Source organism: Triticum dicoccoides, chromosome 2A (assembly GCF_002162155.2).
Source record: "Triticum dicoccoides isolate Atlit2015 ecotype Zavitan chromosome 2A, WEW_v2.0, whole genome shotgun sequence".
NCBI lineage: Eukaryota > Viridiplantae > Streptophyta > Magnoliopsida > Poales > Poaceae > Triticum > Triticum dicoccoides.
The window spans coordinates 137,772,016-137,796,072 of NC_041382.1; positions in this window are offsets into that span (position 1 = coordinate 137,772,016).

The following is a 24,057-nucleotide window of genomic DNA, read 5'->3' on the forward strand; positions in this document are numbered from 1 at the left end:
GTGCGCCGCCTCTATATCGGGCCACATCATGGCGCACCTCCGATGGAGTGCGTCTGCGGTTATCGGCCTGGGTGTGACTAGGTTTGTCACGCCCGAATAGGTAGCCGTCATCCTGAGTTGGGAAGCGTCCTCGCGATCCATAGGTTGATCTGGTGTGTTCTGCTCTGCTGTCCAGCTCCCGCCGAAGGTCGTATGTAAGGTCCCGAGCTGTTCTGTCCCTGTTTTTCGAGGTGGTGGGGCGGGCTGTTATTCGGCCTGAGTTGCCGCTTTATCCCGACCGCGAGGTGGTCGGTCCGCCGCACTATCTCGACCGCGTGGTGGTCGATCCGCATTGCGTGAGGGAGGTATGGGATTTAGTGCCTCCTCATCGAACTGAGGTAGCAGTCTACGCTTTGGGTAACTCTTGGTTGGGAGCTTGAGGTCGTATTGTTCGGCTGCCAGGACATCAGTCCACCTGTCGATGAGCAGGTCTTGATCGGCCTGAAGCTGCTGTTGCTTCTTCTTCAGGCTTCTTGCAGTGGCTATTAGATAACGCTTGAAGCGCTCCTGCTCGAGGGGTGCCTCAGGTACGATGAAGTCCTCATTGTCGAGGCTCTCATCATCCTTGGAGACTGGACGATAACTGTCATTGTCTGGGTCATTGGGCATGGTCTAATTATCAGGGTTATCTTACCCGTTGTCTCGTTCCTCCTGTTCGGATGCAGCCCCGACAGGGTCTTCGTTATTTTCGGCTGTCACACCCTAGCTAGTCATGCATTAGAGTGTTGCATCATGTTTATTCTTTCATCAGAAACTTGAAATGGGGATGACAGAACCCCCAGTCCCCTCTGAAACCAACTAGGGTTACTAAAATAATTTTTCAATGAACCTGAAATGCCCTTCTAAAATGCCCATCATTTTTGTCTTGGTTCAAAACCTCTGCCAAAAATGGTGCACATTTTCCTAGGCCATCCTAGGGTTTTTGAATTAAATCATAAATATTTGAATTTGGGCATTTAAAATAATATAAAATATTTAAATGCTCAAATATCTCCAAACTAAAATGTTTCATGTTGGAAATAATCCAACTATGGGCCAGGAATAAGTTTGGTGATTTTTGAACTTGCCTAGGTATTTTATTAAATTCAACAAAGTTGCAGATATATTAAATAAAAACAGAAATAGAAAAAAAAGGGGAAAACTTACCTGGGCTCCTCCACTGTGCGGCCCAGCCAGCTGGCCGGCCCAGCCGGCAGCCGGCCCAGCCCACCACTGCAGCTCTCCGTCGTCTTCCTCCCCTCGCCCCGAAGCTGCTGCGTGCTCGCGCGCGCACGGCCGCGCGGCCACCTCCTGCTTGCCGACGAGCTCCTGGCCGTGTGGACGACTCCCGCAGGCCGTCCCGATCCCCCCTGCTCTCTCTCACTCTCTCCCGGCTCTTCCTTCCTCTCTCTCGATCTCTCTCTCACACGGCCGAACACCACCGTCGCCGCCGTTCGCCATAGCAGCCATCTCCGGCCACCCCTCGCTCCCCGACTAGCTCAGGAGCTCCGCCTCGACTCCCTCTTCCTCCCCACCGCTCCACAGCTCCCCGGAAGCCCTGCATCGCCGCCACGTCGCCGTTCCCCTCTTCGGGCTCCGACCACCGTCGCCGTCGATTCGCCGTCTCCAGCGCGTCCCCGAGCCCACTTCGACGCCCACTGCAACCGCGGTGAGCTACGCCACCGTTTTCCCCTCTCCTCCCCCTCGTTTCCCCACCGTAGCCTCCTCCCCACCACGGCCGAACCTCCGCCGTCGCCGAGCTCGCCGTCGACGCAGCTCCGGTGACCATTTGGTCACCCCGACGAGTCCAACGAGTTCGCAAGACCCCGTAGAGCATCCCTAGCGCCTCGCTTCGCTCGACTTCGAGCTCCAACCCTGTTCCCGTGCACGACCGAACTCCGGCAGCCGCAGCCGAGCTCGCCGCCGTCAACTCCGGCCACCCCGAGCCCAACCACCACCACCAATAGTCGCGGCTCAACCTCAGCAACACGTAGATGCCTTCCGCCGTCCATTTGGTTTCCGGAATGGCAAAAAGCACTTTCGCCGCCGTCTCGGGCCTCGCCGGCGTCATGTCGCCGGTGGGGTTTGACTTGTCCGACCTGAGGTTTGACCCCCCAGGTTCACTGACGCGTGGGCCCTGTCGGTCAGATGGTTAGATTAGCGCTAACCACTGTTAGTTAACCCCTGACACTGACCAGTGGGCCCCAGCGCCACTAATTAGTAATTAGAATTAATTTAACCCTGTTTAACCCCCCTGTCACTGACGTGTGGGCCCCACACGTCAGGTTTGACTCCAGCCAGCCGCAGTTGACCACTGACGTCATGCTGACGTCATGCTGGCGCAATAACTATAATTTCTGGATTTAATTTAAATCAGGAAATTCCAGAATATTAATTAAACTTCAAAAATTCATAACTTTTATTCTGTAACTCCAAATTGGACAAATTATATATGAAAAATGATCAGAAAAATCCAATCTATCCATCTGTACTATTTTCATGCATGATCAAACAAGTTAAATTGATGTTTCAAGCAGAACAAGGAAAAGCACTTTAAAAGGCCATATTTGAATTTGAAATTTGAATCCTTGATTCAAATTTGTTCAAACCCTTCTGGTTTTAGTTGCATTAGCCCAATACACTCATTTTGCCATGTCTCATGCATGCATCATATTGTTGCATACTGTTTGGTAATGTTTGCGTATCGGTGCTCTCTGCGGCAGGTTCTGTCTCCGAGGAGTACCGTGATTACCCTAACGAAGAACCGTATCAGTGCATCGAACCATCAGGCAAGCAATCAACCATTTGATCATATCGATACAATCCCATGTTCTCGCTCCTGCTCTCTTTTACTGCATTAAGACAACGCGATTCAAACTGCTGTGTGCTACGGTAGTTGAACCCATTTCCTCTGCATGACCTGTCATTGCCACAGTAACTAGATGAAACTCACTAGCATGTGTAGGAGTTGATTGAGCCATATGTATGTGTTGTTCCTACCTTGCTATGCCTGCTATGCTTAGAGTCGTGTCAGGTCTGGTTCATCTGGGTGATGGGCTAGAGTGAAATGATCATGTCGGTAATGAGAGTGGTGTGGTGAACACGATTTGGTAAAGGTATCGATGAGAGGCCATGTAGGAGTACATGGTGGGTTGTTTCATTGAAGCCGACCTTAAGCACTGAGATCTGTATGCGTGATTTAAGATACAGCTACTACCATGCATTGGGCCCTGAAATATGACCCCGCTCGACTTCTTATTCACCCTAGCTCTCTGTCCAGGAGTTGCAAGTAGTTTCTGGTGTTTGTAGCCTACTGGAGGCCGTGGACAGCGCTGACCGTAGGGGTGGGTTGTGATGCGGTAGGTACGTGGCCGGGTGTACCGAATACCCGTTAGGTATCTCGGGAACCCTGTTCACATCGTTCGGGGCCGTATGGGAAACCTCGGCCGGACTCCCTGCGGATGGAACCTGAATAGGCGATAAACCTGGACTAGAGGCTTAAGTGTTTAGGTAGGTCGTGGTCTACACCCACGTCGGCTTTCGCTTGAAGTCTGCCGAGCACATGTCGTGTGCAGACGCTAAGTGGTGGAAACATGTATGAAGAAGTACACCCCTGCAGGGTTATCATAATCTATTCGAATAGCCGCGTCCGCGGTAAAGGACTACTTGGTTGCCTATACAGTTCATAGACAAGTAAATGGAAACTGTTAAAAGCCTCAAGATAAGTGTGAGTGCCGAGGATGGCTCTTCCGTAGGAAGACGGAGGTGGATCCTCGGCAGTGTATTGAATTGGTGAGTAGTGGACTCGTGTGCGCAAAACCATTTCAAGTTGGAGTATCGTAGGATAGCCTAGCCAAGAGTCAAAGCTGGCTTGCTGCAATAATTCCACCAACCCTTCTTGATACTATGCATGTATGTAGGATCTGATGTAAGTCTTGCTGAGTACCTTTGTACTCATGTTGCTATAATCTACATTTTTACAGAAGACGCTGCAACCCCTTCTGATGGGTTCTATGTAGACGTTGACATCAACGAGTAGGCTAAAGACCCAGGTGGTGACCCTGAGCTTGTGAAGGACCACGTAGTATAGCTAGGCTTTCCAAGCCTCTTTTATTTTACTAGTTGTCTGTACTCAGACAAGTTACTTCCGCTGCTGGTTTGTATGACTGTATGACTTGTATGTGGGGTCATGAGACCCGTACCCTTGTGTATGTTATGTATGGCTCACTGAGCCTTAAATAAAGTACTTGTGTTATAGAGTCATGTTGTGATGCTTCGTTGTATTTGCACATATCGAGCATATTGTGTGTATGATTGAAGTGCTTGGTATGTGTGGGATCTGACTATCTAGTTGTCTACCTTTAGTAGCCTCTCTTACCGGGAAATGTCTCCTAGTGTTACCGCTGAGCCATGGTAGCTTGCTACTGCTCTGGAACACTTAGGCTGGCCGGCATGTGTCCTTCTTCGTTCCTGTGTCTGTCCCTTCGGGGAAATGTCACGCTTTGAGTACCGGAGTCTTGTTAGCCCGCTACAGCCCGGGTTACCGGAGTCCTGCTAGCCCGGTGCTACAGCCCGGACCCACTTGCTGATGACCGACACGTTCGAAGCTGGGTCATGGATGCCTGTCCCTGTAAGTCTGTGCCACTTTGGGTTTACGACTAGTCATGTCAGCCCGGGCTCCTTATCATATGGATGCTAGCGACACTATCATATACGTGAGCCAAAAGGCGCAAACGGTCCCGGGAAAAGGTAAGACGACACCCGTGGGGATACCGTGCGTGAGACCGCAAAGTGATATGAGGTGTTACCAGCTAGATCGATGTGACATCGAGTCGGGGTCCTGACAGCGTTGGCATCAGAGCCGGACTGCCTGTAGGTTCTCCAAGCCAAACTGGTCGATGTTGAGTCTAGAAATTCTTTAGTTATATGTAGGGGAATTGTTTGTGGGATGGAACGTAAGGCTCTTTTTACTCCTTTATCTTATGACATTCTGATCTGAGTCAGTCCATTCTTCTACCGGGGGTTAAGGAATTAGGATCTGTTCTCTCTATCAGGATCACGTGTTACTAATCAGTAGTACCTTATAAGTTTGATGGTTACCAGCCTAGTTCAGTTCTACTACCACATTATGTTGCCAGAATGGTTTCAGAACTTTGATATGGTGATGTTGAGTGTGTACGAAATCCTTTGTCAAATGTCTCAAATCCTTTTGAGCATTTACAGCTGTTATGCTGCCGAAATTTTGCTAGAAACCCTAATGCCTTTGCATTATGATTGTGTTTTCAGATGGCCACTCGCGACCTCAATCAAGTGGTTCGCCTGACTCGATGCCTAGATGTACCCGGCCATACTGCTAAGTTGGTCAGGGTAATGACTGAGGCTGGATACCGCTGGTATCCTGAGTACACGGTCGAAGAGCAATTCCGAGACTTTAATCAAAGCCAGTATCTCTGCACTGTCAGGATATTTCCATCTTATCCTGGATCCACCGAGCCTCTTCACTGCTCTTATGGACTTGGGGTTACTATTGAGATGGCTGTGCAGGACGCCGCCTACTCTATGATGACCATTATGCGAGTCAGATCTGGGTTATTTCGGGACTCTGATTTCCGGTATATGCCAGGATCACTTCCGGGAGCACAAGGGTATCTCCAGGCTATCTATGCTGACCCCACTCAGGAGGATTCACGGACTCGCACCACTGCTGAGATGCTCGAGGATAAGGACCGTGAAAATCGGGCCTTAAGGCTAGAGCTCTTCAACACCCGTGCTGACCACTGGGCCACTTTGACTCGGTTCGCACCGGCGGTGCAAGCTGGATATTCAGATATGCGCGATCTCTATCCTGTGAGATCTGCTCTGCCAGACGTGATGGTTTGGCGTGATGTAGGAGGCATCACCCCACCTCGCGGTCCCCGCAGGCCACCGTTTGTTGGTCCAAGGCCTCATCCTAGCCCCTATGGTCCACAAGCTCCGCGAGACTGTCTGTTTCCAGATGATCATGTTGAGCTTCCAAGCTATGGAGGTGACTTCTACGAGGACTACTACGGATCGGTCTGAGTTAGTGGTAGTATCACTAGTTCGCACTAGCTGTGTCGTCTATCATCCCGCGTGACTCGTGGGATATGACCTAGTTTGTACTCCTTCCGGAGGTGTAGAGAAATAATGTATAGGAGCTTGGAATGCCTCCGATGAGATGTAATCCTCTTTTCACCGTAATAGTACCTTGTTTGGTCTTGTACTAAACTCTGTATGGTGTGTATGACGATGGAATAAAAGAAGCAGTTCTGTTTTTACCATGTCATACGGATGATCATCTTGCATTTCGAGTTATTCCCTTGCATTTTTATCCTATGTCGGAATTTTATCATCCTGACTAAATCATTGTCTTGTTTACCTAGGATGGTCAACACGCGCGCTAACCCTGCTTCTCAAGAGCAGGCCGAAGGCAGTGAAGCCAGGGATGCAAATCTGCCTCATCCTCCTTCACTAGCCGAGGTTATGATGGAAGCTGAGAGAAACAAGTGGGAGACAAACCGTTTGTTGGAGCGTATTGAACAGAATACAGCACACCATCAGAGGGCTAACGTGGTGTCACTCAGTGATTTTATCAAATTGCATCCACCCACGTTCCACCACTCCGTCGAGCCTCTCGACGCTGATGACTGGCTTCGCAGTATCTCTCACAAACTGCGTTCCGCGCTGGTAGCGGAGGCTGACAAGGTCACCTTTGCTGCATATCATCTTGAAGGCCCCGCCAGTCTATGGTGGGAGAATTATGGAGCTATGCGCCCAGCGGGCCATGTCACTACTTGGGCTGAATTCAGCGAGGCTTTCCGTGAACATCACATTCCGGAGGGTCTCATGGACCGCAAACGTGAAGAATTTTGCAGTTTCACCCAAGGCCGACTTTCTGTGGATGCTTACAGCAGGGAGTTTGGTAATCTCGCACGATATGCTACCGAGGAAGTGTCTACCGATGCCAAGAAGCAAGCAAGGTTCCGTAAGGGCCTTAGTCCTGAGCTTCGCCGTGACCTCCGTCTGCATGAGTGCACATCTTTTTCGAAACTTGTCAACAAAGCCATCAGTGCTGAAACTGGTCAGACTGACTATGACGCAACACGCAAGCATGGCCGTGACATGGGTTCCTCATCCGGTGCTGGTCCTCAGAAGCGCCGCGTGTGGGTACCCAACACCGCCCTGCCACCCAGGTTTACACCGAGGCCATCCTTCCAGGCGCCTCGCCCCGTTCAACAGTCTGCTCCAGCCAAGCCCTATGGGGGTCCAATTAACAATGCTCCTCCACGTACCAGTTCCGTGACTTGTTTCAAGTGTGGGGAATCTGGTCACTATATGCGTGAGTGTCCCCAGACCAACCCCAACCAGTCTGCTAAAGCTGTTGGCCGTGGCAAGCCGACAGGAAAAATATTCCACGCCAAGCCGGTCACCGCTTCACGTAGCCATGTCAACTGTGTCTCTGCCGAAGAAGCTCAAGAGGATCCCAACGTCGTTCTCGGTACGCTTCTTGTTAACTGCCACCCGGCATCTGTTCTTTTCGATACAGGAGCCTCTCATTCTTTTATATCCGAAAGTTATGCTCGTTTGCATAACGTTGCATTCTGTGACATGCCATCCACTATGGAAATCTCTACCCCTGGGTCTAGATGGCAGACCTCTAGGGTAAGTTATGGAAATGAGATCCAAGTCGACAGACTTGTTTTCCTCGCGTCTTTGATAGCCCTTAAATCTTCAGATATTAATATCATTCTGGGTATGGACTGGATGTCGGCTCATCATGCCCAAATTGATTGCTTCTCTAGGACTGTTCAACTCACCCATCCTTCGGGGAAGATAGTCAATGTCTTGACTCGAATAGCCAAGCGACAATTATATTCTCTTAACGCCAGCCCTTTGCCAGACCTTGAGGACGTTCCGGTAGTCCGTGACTTCCCGGATGTCTTTCCAGAGGAATTGCCAGGTGTTCCACCTGACAGGGATGTTGAGTTTGTAATAGACCTCATTCCAGGAACCGTTCCGATTGCTAGAAGACCTTATAAGATGGCACCCCTAGAACTAGCCGAGCTTAAGAAACAACTCGATGAGTCCTTGAAAAAGGGTTTCATCCGACCTAGCTCATCTCCGTGGGCTTGCCCCGTCCTATTCGTCAAGAAGAAGGATGGTACGGACCGGATGGTTGTAGATTACCGACCTGTCAACTTGGTCACAATCAAGAACAAATACCCGCTTCCCAGGATCAACGACTTGTATGATCAGCTCGCTGGATCCTCAGTCTTCTCCAAGATGGATTTGAGGTTGGGCTACCATCAAATCAAAATCAGAAACGGGGACATTCCTAAAACAGCCTTTGTTACTCGTTATGGCCAATACGAGTACACCGTCATGTCCTTCGGATTAACCAACGCTCCAGCCACCTTTTCTCGGTTAATGAACTCAATCTTCATGGAGTATTTGGATAAATTCGTCGTGGTTTACCTCGATGATATACTCATCTACTCCAAGAACGAGGAAGAACATGCCGAACATCTAAGGCTAGTGTTGCAGAAACTTCGAGAGCATCGCCTTTATGCCAAATTTTCTAAATGTGAATTCTGGTTGTCAGAAGTGACCTATCTGGGTCATGTAATATCTGGTAAAGGTATTGCTGTTAACCCCGAGCGAGTTCAAGCCGTCCTTAACTGGACTCCACCCGAATCGGTCAAGCAAGTTCGGAGTTTTCTAGGCTTAGCGAGCTACTGCCGTCGCTTTGTCGAAAACTTCTCCAAAGTTGCTAAACCTTTAACCGAACTCCTCAAGAAAGATAAAAAGTTCGAATGGACTCCACAATGTGAGCACAGCTTTCAGGAACTGAAAAGACGCCTGACTTCTGCTCCCGTACTGGTACCGCCAGACTTCTCTAAGGACTTTGTTATCTACTGCGACGCCTCGCGACAAGGACTAGGTTGCATTCTCATGCAAGATCGACACGTAATTGCCTACGCTTCACGGCAATTGCACCCACATGAGGAGAATTATCCCACTCATGATCTAGAGCTTGCAGCCGTAGTCTATGCACTTAAAACCTGGCGACATTACCTCCTCGGTAACCGTTGCGAAATATTCACTGATCACCAAAGTCTGAAGTACATCTTCACCCAACCGGATCTGAACCTCAGGCAAAGACGTTGGGTCGAGTTGATCACAGATTTCGACTTAGGAATAACCTACACCCCAGGGAAAGCCAACGTCATGGCTGATGCGCTAAGTCGTAAATCTTATTGTAACAATCTGATGTTACAACAAAGTCAACCGCTTCTCCATGAGGAATTTTGGAAGCTTAACCTTCACATTGTTCCTCAAGGATTTCTTTCCACCTTGGTGGCGAAACCTACTCTTACGGATCAAATCATTGCTGCCCAGAAGCGAGATAAGGGAATAGCTAAGATCAAGGAGAACATTGCTAGCGGAGGTGCTAGTTGTTTCTCCACAAATGATCGTGGTGTTGTGTACTTTGAGAACCGTCTAGTGGTTCCCAAGAACCAGCATCTACGGCAGTTGATCCTTAAGGAGGCTCATGAATCTCCTCTCACCATTCATCCCGGTAGAACTAAGATGTATCAGGACCTACGCCAGAGGTTCTGGTGGACTAGGATGAAGAGAGAAATTGCTCAGTATATTGCTAACTGCGACGTCTGTCGTCGTGTAAAAGCAGAGCACCAACGACCTGCTGGCACCCTTCAACCCTTAGCTATTCCTGAATGGAAATGGGATAAAATTGGTATGGATTTCATTACCGGTTTTCCCAGGACCAAGAGAGGGAATAATGCTATTTTCGTCATGGTCGATCGTCTTTCCAAAGTAGCCCATTTCCTACCTGTTCGAGAGAGTATAACCGCTAGTCAGCTGGCAGACTTATACATCTCCCGAATAGTGTCCCTTCATGGTGTCCCTTTGGAAATTAACTCGGATCGAGGAAGTCTTTTCACCTCTCGATTTTGGGAAAGTTTCCAAAATGCTATGGGAACCCGTCTCTCCTTTAGCACCGCTTTCCACCCTCAGTCAAGTGGTCAAGTGGAACGCGTCAACCAGATTCTAGAAGACATGCTTCGAGCCTCTGTTATCTCATTCGGAATGGACTGGGAGAAGTGCCTTCCATTTGCCGAATTCGCTTACAACAACAGCTATCAATCTAGCTTGGGTAAAGCCCCTTTTGAAGTTCTCTATGGACGACGATGTCGAACACCCCTTAACTGGTCAGAGACCGGGGAAAGAAAATTCTTTGGCCCGGACATGATTCAGGAAGCAGAAGAACAAGTTCGTATCGTTCGTGAAAAATTGAAAACAGCCCAATCCCGTCAAAAGAGTCAATATGACCGAAAACATAAGGCTGTGACTTTCGAGGTTGACGAGAAGGCTTATCTTCGGGTCACCCCTCTGAAGGGAACCCATCGTTTCGTTATCAAAGGCAAATTGGCTCCTCGTTACATTGGACCTTTTCGCATTCTTGCCAAACGAGGAGAAGTTGCCTACCAGTTGGAACTACCTCCGCACCTCTCCAGAGTTCACGATGTCTTCCACGTTTCTCAACTCAGGCGTTGCTTCTCGGATCCTATCCGTGGAGTGGACCACGAAACGCTTGATCTCCAAGATAATCTTACATATCGGGAGTACCCCATTCGTATCCTCGATCAGGCCGAACGTACCACTCGACGTCATAATATCAAGTTTCTCAAGGTTCAATGGTCGCACCATTCTGAGGATGAAGCAACTTGGGAAAGGGAGGATCGTCTTCGACTTGAATATCCCGCCTTCTTCTCGGAGGAACCCAAATCTCGGGACGAGATTCTTTTGAGTGGGGGTGAGTTGTCACACCCTAGCTAGTCATGCATTAGAGTGTTGCATCATGTTTATTCTTTCATCAGAAACTTGAAATGGGGATGACAGAACCCCCAGTCCCCTCTGAAACCAACTAGGGTTACTAAAATAATTTTTCAATGAACCTGAAATGCCCTTCTAAAATGCCCATCATTTTTGTCTTGGTTCAAAACCTCTGCCAAAAATGGTGCACATTTTCCTAGGCCATCCTAGGGTTTTTGAATTAAATCATAAATATTTGAATTTGGGCATTTAAAATAATATAAAATATTTAAATGCTCAAATATCTCCAAACTAAAATGTTTCATGTTGGAAATAATCCAACTATGGGCCAGGAATAAGTTTGGTGATTTTTGAACTTGCCTAGGTATTTTATTAAATTCAACAAAGTTGCAGATATATTAAATAAAAACAGAAATAGAAAAAAAAGGGGAAAACTTACCTGGGCTCCTCCAGTGTGCGGCCCAGCCAGCTGGCCGGCCCAGCCGGCAGCCGGCCCAGCCCACCACTGCAGCTCTCCGTCGTCTTCCTCCCCTCGCCCCGAAGCTGCTGCGTGCTCGCGCGCGCACGGCCGCGCGGCCACCTCCTGCTTGCCGACGAGCTCCTGGCCGCGTGGACGACTCCCGCAGGCCGTCCCGATCCCCCCCCTGCTCTCTCTCACTCTCTCCCGGCTCTTCCTTCCTCTCTCTCGCTCTCTCTCTCACACGGCCGAACACCACCGTCGCCGCCGTTCGCCATAGCAGCCATCTCCGGCCACCCCTCGCTCCCCGACTAGCTCAGGAGCTCCGCCTCGACTCCCTCTTCCTCCCCACCGCTCCACAGCTCCCCGGAAGCCCTGCATCGCCGCCACGTCGCCGTTCCCCTCTTCGGGCTCCGACCACCGTCGCCGTCGATTCGCCGTCTCCAGCGCGTCCCCGAGCCCACTTCGACGCCCACTGCAACCGCGGTGAGCTACGCCACCGTTTTCCCCTCTCCTCCCCCTCGTTTCCCCACCGTAGCCTCCTCCCCACCACGGCCGAACCTCCGCCGTCGCCGAGCTCGCCGTCGACGCAGCTCCGGTGACCATTTGGTCACCCCGACGAGTCCAACGAGTTCGCAAGACCCCGTAGAGCATCCCTAGCACCTCGCTTCGCTCGACTTTGAGCTCCAACCCTGTTCCCGTGCACGACCGAACTCCGGCAGCCGCAGCCGAGCTCGCCGCCGTCAACTCCGGCCACCCCGAGCCCAACCACCACCACCAATAGTCGCGGCTCAACCTCAGCAACACGTAGATGCCTTCCGCCGTCCATTTGGTTTCCGGAATGGCAAAAAGCACTTTCGCCGCCGTCTCGGGCCTCGCCGGCGTCATGTCGCCGGTGGGGTTTGACTTGTCCGACCTGAGGTTTGACCCCCCAGGTTCACTGACGCGTGGGCCCTGTCGGTCAGATGGTTAGATTAGCGCTAACCACTGTTAGTTAACCCCTGACACTGACCAGTGGGCCCCAGCGCCACTAATTAGTAATTAGAATTAATTTAACCCTGTTTAACCCCCCTGTCACTGACGTGTGGGCCCCACACGTCAGGTTTGACTCCAGCCAGCCGCAGTTGACCACTGACGTCATGCTGACGTCATGCTGGCGCAATAACTATAATTTCTGGATTTAATTTAAATCAGGAAATTCCAGAATATTAATTAAACTTCAAAAATTCATAACTTTTATTCTGTAACTCCAAATTGGACAAATTATATATGAAAAATGATCAGAAAAATCCAATCTATCCATCTGTACTATTTTCATGCATGATCAAACAAGTTAAATTGATGTTTCAAGCAGAACAAGGAAAAGCACTTTAAAAGGCCATATTTGAATTTGAAATTTGAATCCTTGATTCAAATTTGTTCAAACCCTTCTGGTTTTAGTTGCATTAGCCCAATACACTCATTTTGCCATGTCTCATGCATGCATCATATTGTTGCATACTGTTTGGTAATGTTTGCGTATCGGTGCTCTCTGCGGCAGGTTCTGTCTCCGAGGAGTACCGTGATTACCCTAACGAAGAACCGTATCAGTGCATCGAACCATCAGGCAAGCAATCAACCATTTGATCATATCGATACAATCCCATGTTCTCGCTCCTGCTCTCTTTTACTGCATTAAGACAACGCGATTCAAACTGCTGTGTGCTACGGTAGTTGAACCCATTTCCTCTGCATGACCTGTCATTGCCACAGTAACTAGATGAAACTCACTAGCATGTGTAGGAGTTGATTGAGCCATATGTATGTGTTGTTCCTACCTTGCTATGCCTGCTATGCTTAGAGTCGTGTCAGGTCTGGTTCATCTGGGTGATGGGCTAGAGTGAAATGATCATGTCGGTAATGAGAGTGGTGTGGTGAACACGATTTGGTAAAGGTATCGATGAGAGGCCATGTAGGAGTACATGGTGGGTTGTTTCATTGAAGCCGACCTTAAGCACTGAGATCTGTATGCGTGATTTAAGATACAGCTACTACCATGCATTGGGCCCTGAAATATGACCCCGCTCGACTTCTTATTCACCCTAGCTCTCTGTCCAGGAGTTGCAAGTAGTTTCTGGTGTTTGTAGCCTACTGGAGGCCGTGGACAGCGCTGACCGTAGGGGTGGGCTGTGATGCGGTAGGTACGTGGCACGGTGTACCGAATACCCGTTAGGTATCTCGGGAACCCTGTTCACATCGTTCGGGGCCGTATGGGAAACCTCGGCCGAACTCCCTGCGGATGGAACCTGAATAGGCGATAAACCTGGACTAGAGGCTTAAGTGTTTAGGTAGGTCGTGGTCTACACCCACGTCGGCTTTCGCTTGAAGTCTGCCGAGCACATGTCGTGTGCAGACGCTAAGTGGTGGAAACATGTATGAAGAAGTACACCCCTGCAGGGTTATCATAATCTATTCGAATAGCCGCGTCCGCGGTAAAGGACTACTTGGTTGCCTATACAGTTCATAGACAAGTAAATGGAAACTGTTAAAAGCCTCAAGATAAGTGTGAGTGCCGAGGATGGCTCTTCCGTAGGAAGACGGAGGTGGATCCTCGGTAGTGTATTGAAGTGGTGAGTAGTGGACTCGTGTGCGCAAAACCATTTCAAGTTGGAGTATCGTAGGATAGTCTAGCCAAGAGTCAAAGCTGGCTTGCTGCAATAACTCCACCAATCCTTCTTGATAATATGCATGTATGTAGGATCTGATGTAAGTCTTGCTGAGTACCTTTGTACTCATGTTGCTATAATTTACATTTTTACAGAAGACGCTGCAACCCCTTCTGATGGGTTCTATGTAGACGTTGACATCAACGAGTAGGCTAAAGACCCAGGTGGTGACCCTGAGCTTGTGAAGGACCACGTAGTATAGCTAGGCTTTCCGAGCCTCTTTTATTTTATTAGTTGTCTGTACTCAGACAAGTTACCTCCGCTGCTGGTTTGTATGACTGTATGACTTGTATGTTGGGTCGTGAGACCCGTACCTGTGTGTATGTTATGTATGGCTCCCTGAGCCTTAAATAAAGTACTTGTGTCGTAGAGTCATGTTGTGATGCTTCGTTGTATTTGCACATATCGAGCATATTGTGTGTATGATTGAAATGCTTGGTATGTGTGTGATCTGACTATCTAGTTGTTTATCTTTAGTAGCCTCTCTTACCGGGAAATGTCTCCTAGTGTTACCGCTGAGCCATGGTAGCTTGCTACTGCTCTGGAACACTTAGGCTGGCCGGCATGTGTCCTTCTTCGTTCCTGTGTCTGTCCCTTCGGGGAAATGTCACGCTTTGAGTACCGGAGTCCTGTTAGCCGCTACAGCCCGGTTTACCGGAGTCCTGCTAGCCCAGTGCTACAGCCCGGACCCACTTGCTGATGACCGACACGTTCGAAGCTGGGTCATGGATGCCTGTCCCTGTAAGTCTGTGCCACTTTGGGTTTACGACTAGTCATGTCAGCCCGGGCTCTTTATCATATGGATGCTAGCGACACTATCATATACGTGAGCCAAAAGGCACAAACGGTCCCGGGCAAAGGTAAGGCGACACCCGTGGGGATACCGTGCGTGAGGCCGCAAAGTGATATGAGGTGTTACCGGCTAGATCGATGTGACATCGAGTCGGGGTCCTGACAGCGTTGGCATCAGAGCCGGACTGCCTGTAGGTTCTCCAAGCCAAACTGGTCGATGTTGAGTCTAGAAATTCTTTAGTTATATGTAGGGGAATTGTTTGTGGGTTGGAACGTAAGGCTCTTTTTTTACTTCTTTATCTTATGACATTCTGATCTGAGTCAGTCCATTCTTCCACCGGGGGTTAAGGAATTAGGATCTGTTCTCTCTATCAGGATCACGTGTTACTAATCAGTAGTACCTTATAAGTTTGAGGGATACAAGCCTAGTTCAGTTCTACTACCACATTATGTTGTCAGAATGGATTCAGAACTTTGACATGATGATGTTGAGTGTGTACGAAATCCTTTGTCAAATGTCTCAAAATCCTTCTTGAGCATTTACAGCTGTTATGCTGCCGAAATTTTGCTAGAAATTCTAATGCCCTTGCATTATGATTGTGCTTTCAGATGGCACCACTAGAACTAGCCGAGCTTAAGAAACAACTCGATGAGTCCTTGAAAAAGGGTTTTATCCGACCTAGCTCATCTCCGTGGGCTTGCCCCGTCCTATTCGTCAAGAAGAAGGATGGTACGGACCGGATGGTTGTAGATTACCGACCTGTCAACTTGGTCACAATCAAGAACAAATATCCGCTTCCCAGGATCAACGACCTGTATGATCAGCTCGCTGGATCCTCAGTCTTCTCCAAGATGGATTTGAGGTTGGGCTACCATCAAATCAAAATCAGAAACGGGGACATCCCTAAAACGGCCTTTGTTACTCGTTACGGCCAATACGAGTACACCGTCATGTCCTTCGGTTTAACCAACGCTCCAGCCACCTTTTCTCGGTTAATGAACTCAATCTTCATGGAGTATTTGGATAAATTCGTCGTAGTTTATCTCGATGATATACTCATCTACTCCAAGAACGAGGAAGAACATGCCGAACATCTAAGGCTAGTGTTGAAGAAACTTCGAGAGCATCGCCTTTATGCCAAATTTTCTAAATGTGAATTCTGGTTGCCAGAAGTGACCTATCTGGGTCATGTAATATCTGGTAAAGGTATTGCTGTTAACCCTGAGTGAGTTCAAGCCGTCCTTAATTGGACTCCACCTGAATCGGTCAAGCAAGTTCGGAGTTTTCTAGGCTTAGCGAGCTATTGTCGTCGCTTTGTCGAGAACTTCTCCAAAGTTGCCAAACCTCTAACCGAACTCCTCAAGAAAGATAAGAAGTTCGAGTGGACTCCACAATGTGAGCACAGCTTTCAGGAACTGAAAAGACGCCTGACTTCTGCTCCCGTACTGGTACCGCCAGACTTCTCCAAGGACTTTGTTATCTACTGCGACGCCTCGCGACAAGGACTAGGTTGCATTCTCATGCAAGATCGACACGTAATTGCCTACGCTTCACGGCAATTGCACCCACATGAGGAGAATTATCCTACTCATGATCTAGAGCTTGCAGCCGTAGTCTATGCACTTAAGACCTGGCGACATTACCTCCTCGGTAATCATTGCGAAATATTCACTGATCACCAAAGTCTGAAGTATATTTTCACCCAACCGGATTTGAATCTCAGGCAGAGACGTTGGGTTGAATTGATCACCGACTTCGACTTAGGAATAACCTACACCCCAGGGAAAGCCAACGTCATGGCTGATGCGCTAAGTCGTAAATCTTATTGTAACAACCTGATGTTACAACAAAGTCAACCGCTTCTCCATGAGGAATTCCGGAAGCTTAACCTTCACATTGTTCCTCAAGGATTTCTCTCCACCTTGGTGGCGAAACCTACTCTTACGGATCAAATCATTGCTGCCCAGAAGCGAGATAAGGGAATAGCTAAGATCAAGGAGAACATTGCTAGCGGAGGTGCTAGTTGTTTCTCCACAAATGATCATGGTGTTGTGTACTTTGAGAACCGTCTAGTGGTTCCCAAGAACCAGCATCTACGGCAGTTGATCCTTAAGGAGGCTCATGAATCTCCTCTCACTATTCATCCCGGTAGTACTAAGATGTATCAGGACCTACGCCAGAGGTTCTGGTGGACTAGGATGAAGAGAGAAATTGCTCAGTATATTGCTAATTGCGACGTCTGTCGTCGTGTAAAAGCAGAGCATCAACGGCCTGCTGGCACCCTTCAACCCTTAGCTATTCGTGAATGGAAATGGGATAAAATTGGTATGGATTTCATTACCGGTTTTCCCAGGACCAAGAGAGGGAATAATGCTATTTTCGTCGTGGTCGATCGTCTTTCCAAAGTAGCTCATTTCTTACCTGTTCGTGAGAGTATAACCGCTAGTCAGCTGGCAGACTTATACATCTCCCGAATAGTGTCCCTCCATGGTGTTCCTTTGGAAATTAACTCGGATTGAGGAAGTCTTTTCACCTCTCGATTTTGGGAAAGTTTCCAAAATGCTATGGGAACCCGTCTCTCCTTTAGCACCGCTTTCCACCCTCAGTCGAGTGGTCAAGTGGAACGCGTCAACCAAATTCTAGAAGACATGCTTCGAGCCTCTGTTATCTCATTCGGAATGGACTGGGAGAAGTGCCTTCCATTTGCCGAATTCGCTTACAACAACAGCTATCAATCTAGCTTGGGTAAAGCCCCTTTTGAAATTCTCTATGGACGACGATGTCGAACACCCCTTAACTAGTCAGAGACCGGGGAAAGAAAATTCTTTGGCCCGGACATGATTCAGGAAGCAGAAGAACAAGTTCGTATCGTTCGTGAAAAGTTGAAAACAGCCCAATCCCGTCAAAAGAGTCAATATGACCGAAAACATAAGGCTGTGACTTTCGAGGTTGACGAGAAGGCTTATCTTCGGGTCACCCCTCTGAAGGGAACCCATCGTTTCAGTATCAAAGGCAAATTGGCTCCTCGTTACATTGGACCTTTTCGCATTCTTGCCAAACGAGGAGAAGTTGCCTACCAGTTGGAACTACCTCCGCACCTCTCCAGAGTTCACGATGTCTTCCACGTTTCTCAACTCAGGCGTTGCTTCTCGGATCCTATCCGTGGAGTGGACCACGAAACGCTTGATCTCCAAGATAATCTTACATATCGAGAGTACCCCATTCGTATCCTCGATCAGGCCGAACGTACCACTCGACGTCATAATATCAAGTTTCTCAAGGTTCAATGGTCGCACCATTCTGAGGATGAAGCAACTTGGGAAAGGGAGGATCGTCTTCGACTCGAGTACCCCGCCTTCTTCTCGGAGGAACCCAAATCTCGGGACGAGATTCTTTTGAGTGGGGGTGAGTTGTCACACCCTAGCTAGTCATGCATTAGAGTGTTGCATCATGTTTATTCTTTCATCAGAAACTTGAAATGGGGATGACAGAACCCCCAGTCCCCTCTGAAACCAACTAGGGTTACTAAAATAATTTTTCAATGAACCTGAAATGCCCTTCTAAAATGCCCATCATTTTTGTCTTGGTTCAAAACCTCTGCCAAAAATGGTGCACATTTTCCTAGGCCATCCTAGGGTTTTTGAATTAAATCATAAATATTTGAATTTGGGCATTTAAAATAATATAAAATATTTAAATGCTCAAATATCTCCAAACTAAAATGTTTCATGTTGGAAATAATCCAACTATGGGCCAGGAATAGTTTGGTGATTTTTGAACTTGCCTAGGTATTTTATTAAATTCAACAAAGTTGCAGATATATTAAATAAAAACAGAAACAAAAAAAAAGGGAAAAACTTCCCTGTGCGGCCCAGCCAGCTGGCCGGCCCAGCAAGCCAGCCCAGCCCACCACCGCCGTCGTCCTCCTGGCGCCAGTCGGCTAGGCGTGTGGCCGGCGCGCGCGCATGGCCGGAGCGCCACGCCACCAGCCCGTCTGCCTGCCTCCCCCGCCAGCGCGACGCCGCGGCGCTTCTTCTCGGTGCCGCCCCGATCCCCTGGCCTTATCCCTCTCTCTCTCCCGTGCTGCTCTCTCCCTCTCTCTCTCACGGCCGAACACCACCGTCGCCGCCGTTCGCCATAGCCGCCGTCTCCGACCACCCCTCGCTCCCCCGACTAGCTCAGGAGCTCCGCCTCGACTCCCTCTTCCTCCCCACCGCTCCACAGCTCCCCGGAAGCCCTGCATCGCCGCCACGTCGCCGTTCCCCTCTTCGGGCTCCGATCATCGTCGCCGTCGAATTCGTCGTCTCCAGCGCGTCCCCGAGCCCGCTAACCACCTCTGCAGCCCCGCGGTGAGCCCCGGATCGTTTCCCCCTTCTCCCCTGGTCTCTCCCGACCTCTAGGCCCTAGCCCCACTTTGGCCGAGAGCTCCACGCCGCCGGCGATGTCGCCGTCGTGGCCACGGTCGCCGTAGCGCCCAACTGAGCACACCATCGTGCTCCACACCTCACTAGGAGCACGTAGCACGCACCAACACCTCCCCTAACGCCCTGCAACGCCGATTCCGACCGCACCCGAACTCCGGCCGCCGCAGCCGAGCTCGCCGCCGTCAACTCCGGCCACCCCGAGCCCAACCACCACCACCAATAGTCGCGGCTCAACCTCAGCAACACGTAGATGCCTTCCGCCGTCCATTTGGTTGCCGGAATGGCAAAAAGCACTTTCGCCGCCGTCTCGGGCCTCGCCGGCGTCATGTCGCCGGTGGGGTTTGACTTGTCCGACCTGGGGTTTGACCCCCGAGGGTCACTGACGCGTGGGCCCTGTCGGTCAGATGGTTAGATTAGCGCTAACCACTGTTAGTTAACCCCTGACACTGACCAGTGGGCCCCAGCGCCACTAATTAGTAATTAGAATTAATTTAACCCTGTTTAACCCCCCTGTCACTGACGTGTGGGCCCCACACGTCAGGTTTGACTCCAGCCAGCCGCAGTTGACCACTGACGTCATGCTGACGTCATGCTGGCGCAATAACTATAATTTCTGGATTTAATTTAAATCAGGAAATTCCAGAATATTAATTAAACTTCAAAAATTCATAACTTTTATTCTGTAACTCCAAATTGGACAAATTATATATGAAAAATGATCAGAAAAATCCAATCTATCCATCTGTACTATTTTCATGCATGATCAAACAAGTTAAATTGATGTTTCAAGCAGAACAAGGAAAAGCACTTTAAAAGGCCATATTTGAATTTGAAATTTGAATCCTTGATTCAAATTTGTTCAAACCCTTCTGGTTTTAGTTGCATTAGCCCAATACACTCATTTTGCCATGTCTCATGCATGCATCATATTGTTGCATACTGTTTGGTAATGTTTGCGTATCGGTGCTCTCTGCGGCAGGTTCTGTCTCCGAGGAGTACCGTGATTACCCTAACGAAGAACCGTATCAGTGCATCGAACCATCAGGCAAGCAACCAACCATTTGATCATATCGATACAATCCCATGTTCTCGCTCCTGCTCTCTTTTACTGCATTAAGACAACGCGATTCAAACTGCTGTGTGCTACGGTAGTTGAACCCATTTCCTCTGCATGACCTGTCATTGCCACAGTAACTAGATGAAACTCACTAGCATGTGTAGGAGTTGATTGAGCCATATGTATGTGTTGTTCCTACCTTGCTATGCCTGCTATGCTTAGAGTCGTGTCAGGTCTGGTTCATCTGGGTGATGGGCTAGAGTGAAATGATCATGTCGGTAATGAGAGTGGTGTGGTGAACACGATTTGGTAAAGGTATCGATGAGAGGCCATGTAGGAGTACATGGTGGGTTGTTTCATTGAAGCCGACCTTAAGCACTGAGATCTGTATGCGTGATTTAAGATACAGCTACTACCATGCATTGGGCCCTGAAATATGACCCCGCTCGACTTCTTATTCACCCTAGCTCTCTGTCCAGGAGTTGCAAGTAGTTTCTGGTGTTTGTAGCCTACTGGAGGCCGTGGACAGCGCTGACCGTAGGGGTGGGCTGTGATGCGGTAGGTACGTGGCCGGGTGTACCGAATACCCGTTAGGTATCTCGGGAACCCTGTTCACATCGTTCGGGGCAGTATGGGAAACCTCGGCCGGACTCCCTGCGGATGGAACCTGAATAGGCGATAAACCTGGACTAGAGGCTTAAGTGTTTAGGTAGGTCGTGGTCTACACCCACGTCGGCTTTCGCTTGAAGTCTGCCGAGCACATGTCGTGTGCAGACGCTAAGTGGTGGAAACATGTATGAAGAAGTACACCCCTGCAGGGTTATCATAATCTATTCGAATAGCCGCGTCCGCGGTAAAGGACTACTTGGTTGCCTATACAGTTCATAGACAAGTAAATGGAAACTGTTAAAAGCCTCAAGATAAGTGTGAGTGCCGAGGATGGCTCTTCCGTAGGAAGACGGAGGTGGATCCTCGGCAGTGTATTGAATTGGTGAGTAGTGGACTCATGTGCGCAAAACCATTTCAAGTTGGAGTATCGTAGGATAGCCTAGCCAAGAGTCAAAGCTGGCTTGCTGCAATAATTCCACCAACCCTTCTTGATACTATGCATGTATGTAGGATCTGATGTAAGTCTTGCTGAGTACCTTTGTACTCATGTTGCTATAATCTACATTTTTACAGAAGACGCTGCAACCCCTTCTGATGGGTTCTATGTAGACGTTGACATCAACGAGTAGGCTAAAGACCCAGGTGGTGACCCTGAGCTTGTGAAGGACCACGTAGTATAGCTAGGCTTTCCAAGCCTCTTTTATTTTACTAGTTGTCTGTACTCAGACAAGTTACTTCCGCTGCTGGTTTGTATGACTGTATGACTTGTATGTGGGGTCATGAGACCCGTACCCTTGTGTATGTTATGTATGGCTCACTGAGCCTTAAATAAAGTACTTGTGTTATAGAGTCATGTTGTGATGCTTCGTTGTATTTGCACATATCGAGCATATTGTGTGTATGATTGAAGTGCTTGGTATGTGTGGGATCTGACTATCTAGTTGTCTACCTTTAGTAGCCTCTCTTACCGGGAAATGTCTCCTAGTGTTACCGCTGAGCCATGGTAGCTTGCTACTGCTCTGGAACACTTAGGCTGGCCGGCATGTGTCCTTCTTCGTTCCTGTGTCTGTCCCTTCGGGGAAATGTCACGCTTTGAGTACCGGAGTCCTGTTAGCCCGCTACAGCCCGGGTTACCGGAGTCCTGCTAGCCCAGTGCTACAGCCCGGACCCACTTGCTGATGACCGACACGTTCGAAGCTGGGTCATGGATGCCTGTCCCTGTAAGTCTGTGCCACTTTGGGTTTACGACTAGTCATGTCAGCCCGGGCTCCTTATCATATGGATGCTAGCGACACTATCATATACGTGAGCCAAAAGGCGCAAACGGTCCCGGGAAAAGGTAAGACGACACCCGTGGGGATACCGTGCGTGAGACCGCAAAGTGATATGAGGTGTTACCAGCTAGATCGATGTGACATCGAGTCGGGGTCCTGACATCGGCGTCGCCCAGATTGCTATTCTCTCCGATGCCACTATTCTCGTCGTTTGAGCAATGAGGCTTAGAGCGGCGTTTAGGGCGCCGGTGCTTGGACTATGTCTCAGGATTTTTATTCGCAACTGGATCTCCTTTGTCATTGTCGCTAGCTTTTTTAGGTGTGTCGACCATGTACACATCATACGAAGAGGTGGCCGTCCAATGTCCAGTAAATGGCGGGTTTTGTCCTTGCTCCTGGTCGTCATCGTCGTCCATACCGTCGATGTCTTCGGAGTCATAATCGAGCATGTCGGTTAAATCATCGACAGTGGCTATGAAGTGGGTGGCGGGTGGGAAACAGAATTTCCCATCATCATCCTCTGGTTTGAACTGAACATAGTTCGGCTGTGAGTCCTTCTCCAAGGACAAATTCTTTAAAGAGTTTAGCACATCACCCAAGGGTGAGTGCTGGAAGATGTCTGCGGCGCTAAATTCAAAAATTGATAACCGATCCAGCTCGGTGTCCACAGGCGTACCCGATTTGGAACTCATGGCCGGAGACGAGTCCGGAGTTCCATTGACGTGGATATCGTGGGGTGCCGAGTCCGTGTGCGGCTCCAATGTCGGGGACTCTGTGGCTTTGGATGGCACGGTTTTCTCTGGTTCTAAGGCCGTTGCAGCAGCAGGGACCATCCGCTGGATGTGATCCAGTGACAGATTTAGGTCATGTTCATCGGAGCGAGGGGGGCGATCGCTGCGGTCTCAAATCCATTGAAGATCAAGTCTCCATGGATATCTGCGACGTATTTCAGGCTTCCAAACCTGACCCGGTGGATAGGGGCGTAGCTATCGATCTGCTCCAGATGGCCAAGCGAGTTGGCCCGCAATACGAAGCCGCCGAACACGAAAACCTGTCCGAGGAGGAAGGCTTCTCCTTGGACAGCGCTGCTGTAGATGATTGAAGGAGCCGTCGAACCTTTCGTGGATGGCACAGTGGAACTCTCAATGAAAGCACCAATGTCAGTGTCAAAAACCGGCGGATCTCGGGTAGGGGGTCCCGAACTATGCGTCTAGGATTGATGGTAACAAGAGACAGGGGACACAATGTTTACCCAGGTTTGGGCCCTCTCTATGGAGGTAATACCCTATGTCCTGCTTGATTGATATTGATGAATATGGGTGTTTTAAGAGTTGATCTACTGCGAGATCGTGATGGCTAAACCCTAAAAGCCTAGCCTATATGACTATAGTAATGATGTGTCCTTTCCGGACTATCCCCTCTGGTTTATATAGACACCGAGGGGATCTAGAGTTTACATAGAGTCGGTTACATAAGAAGGAATCTTCATAGTCAATCGCCAAGCTTGCCTTCCATGCCAAGAAGAGTCCAATCCAAACTCAGGTATAGTCTTCGGCCTTCATGTCTTCACAACCCATCAGTCCGGCCCATGGATAACAGGTCGGACATTCGAGGACCCCTTAGTCCAGGACTCCCTCAAGGGGCCCGAACTAAACGGGGCCCGCTGCTTGAAGAAGACCCCAGGATCGAAGCCAGCCAGCCGCCGACCGTGACCAGGGGAGGAGCCCTTGGCATGCTTGCTGTGCTCCGAGCAGGGCTGTGAAGAAAGGACGGCGAAGGCGCAAGCTCAAGACACCTTGATGAGGGGCCAATTCCCATGGTTGACCCCATGCCGTGGGCAGCGCA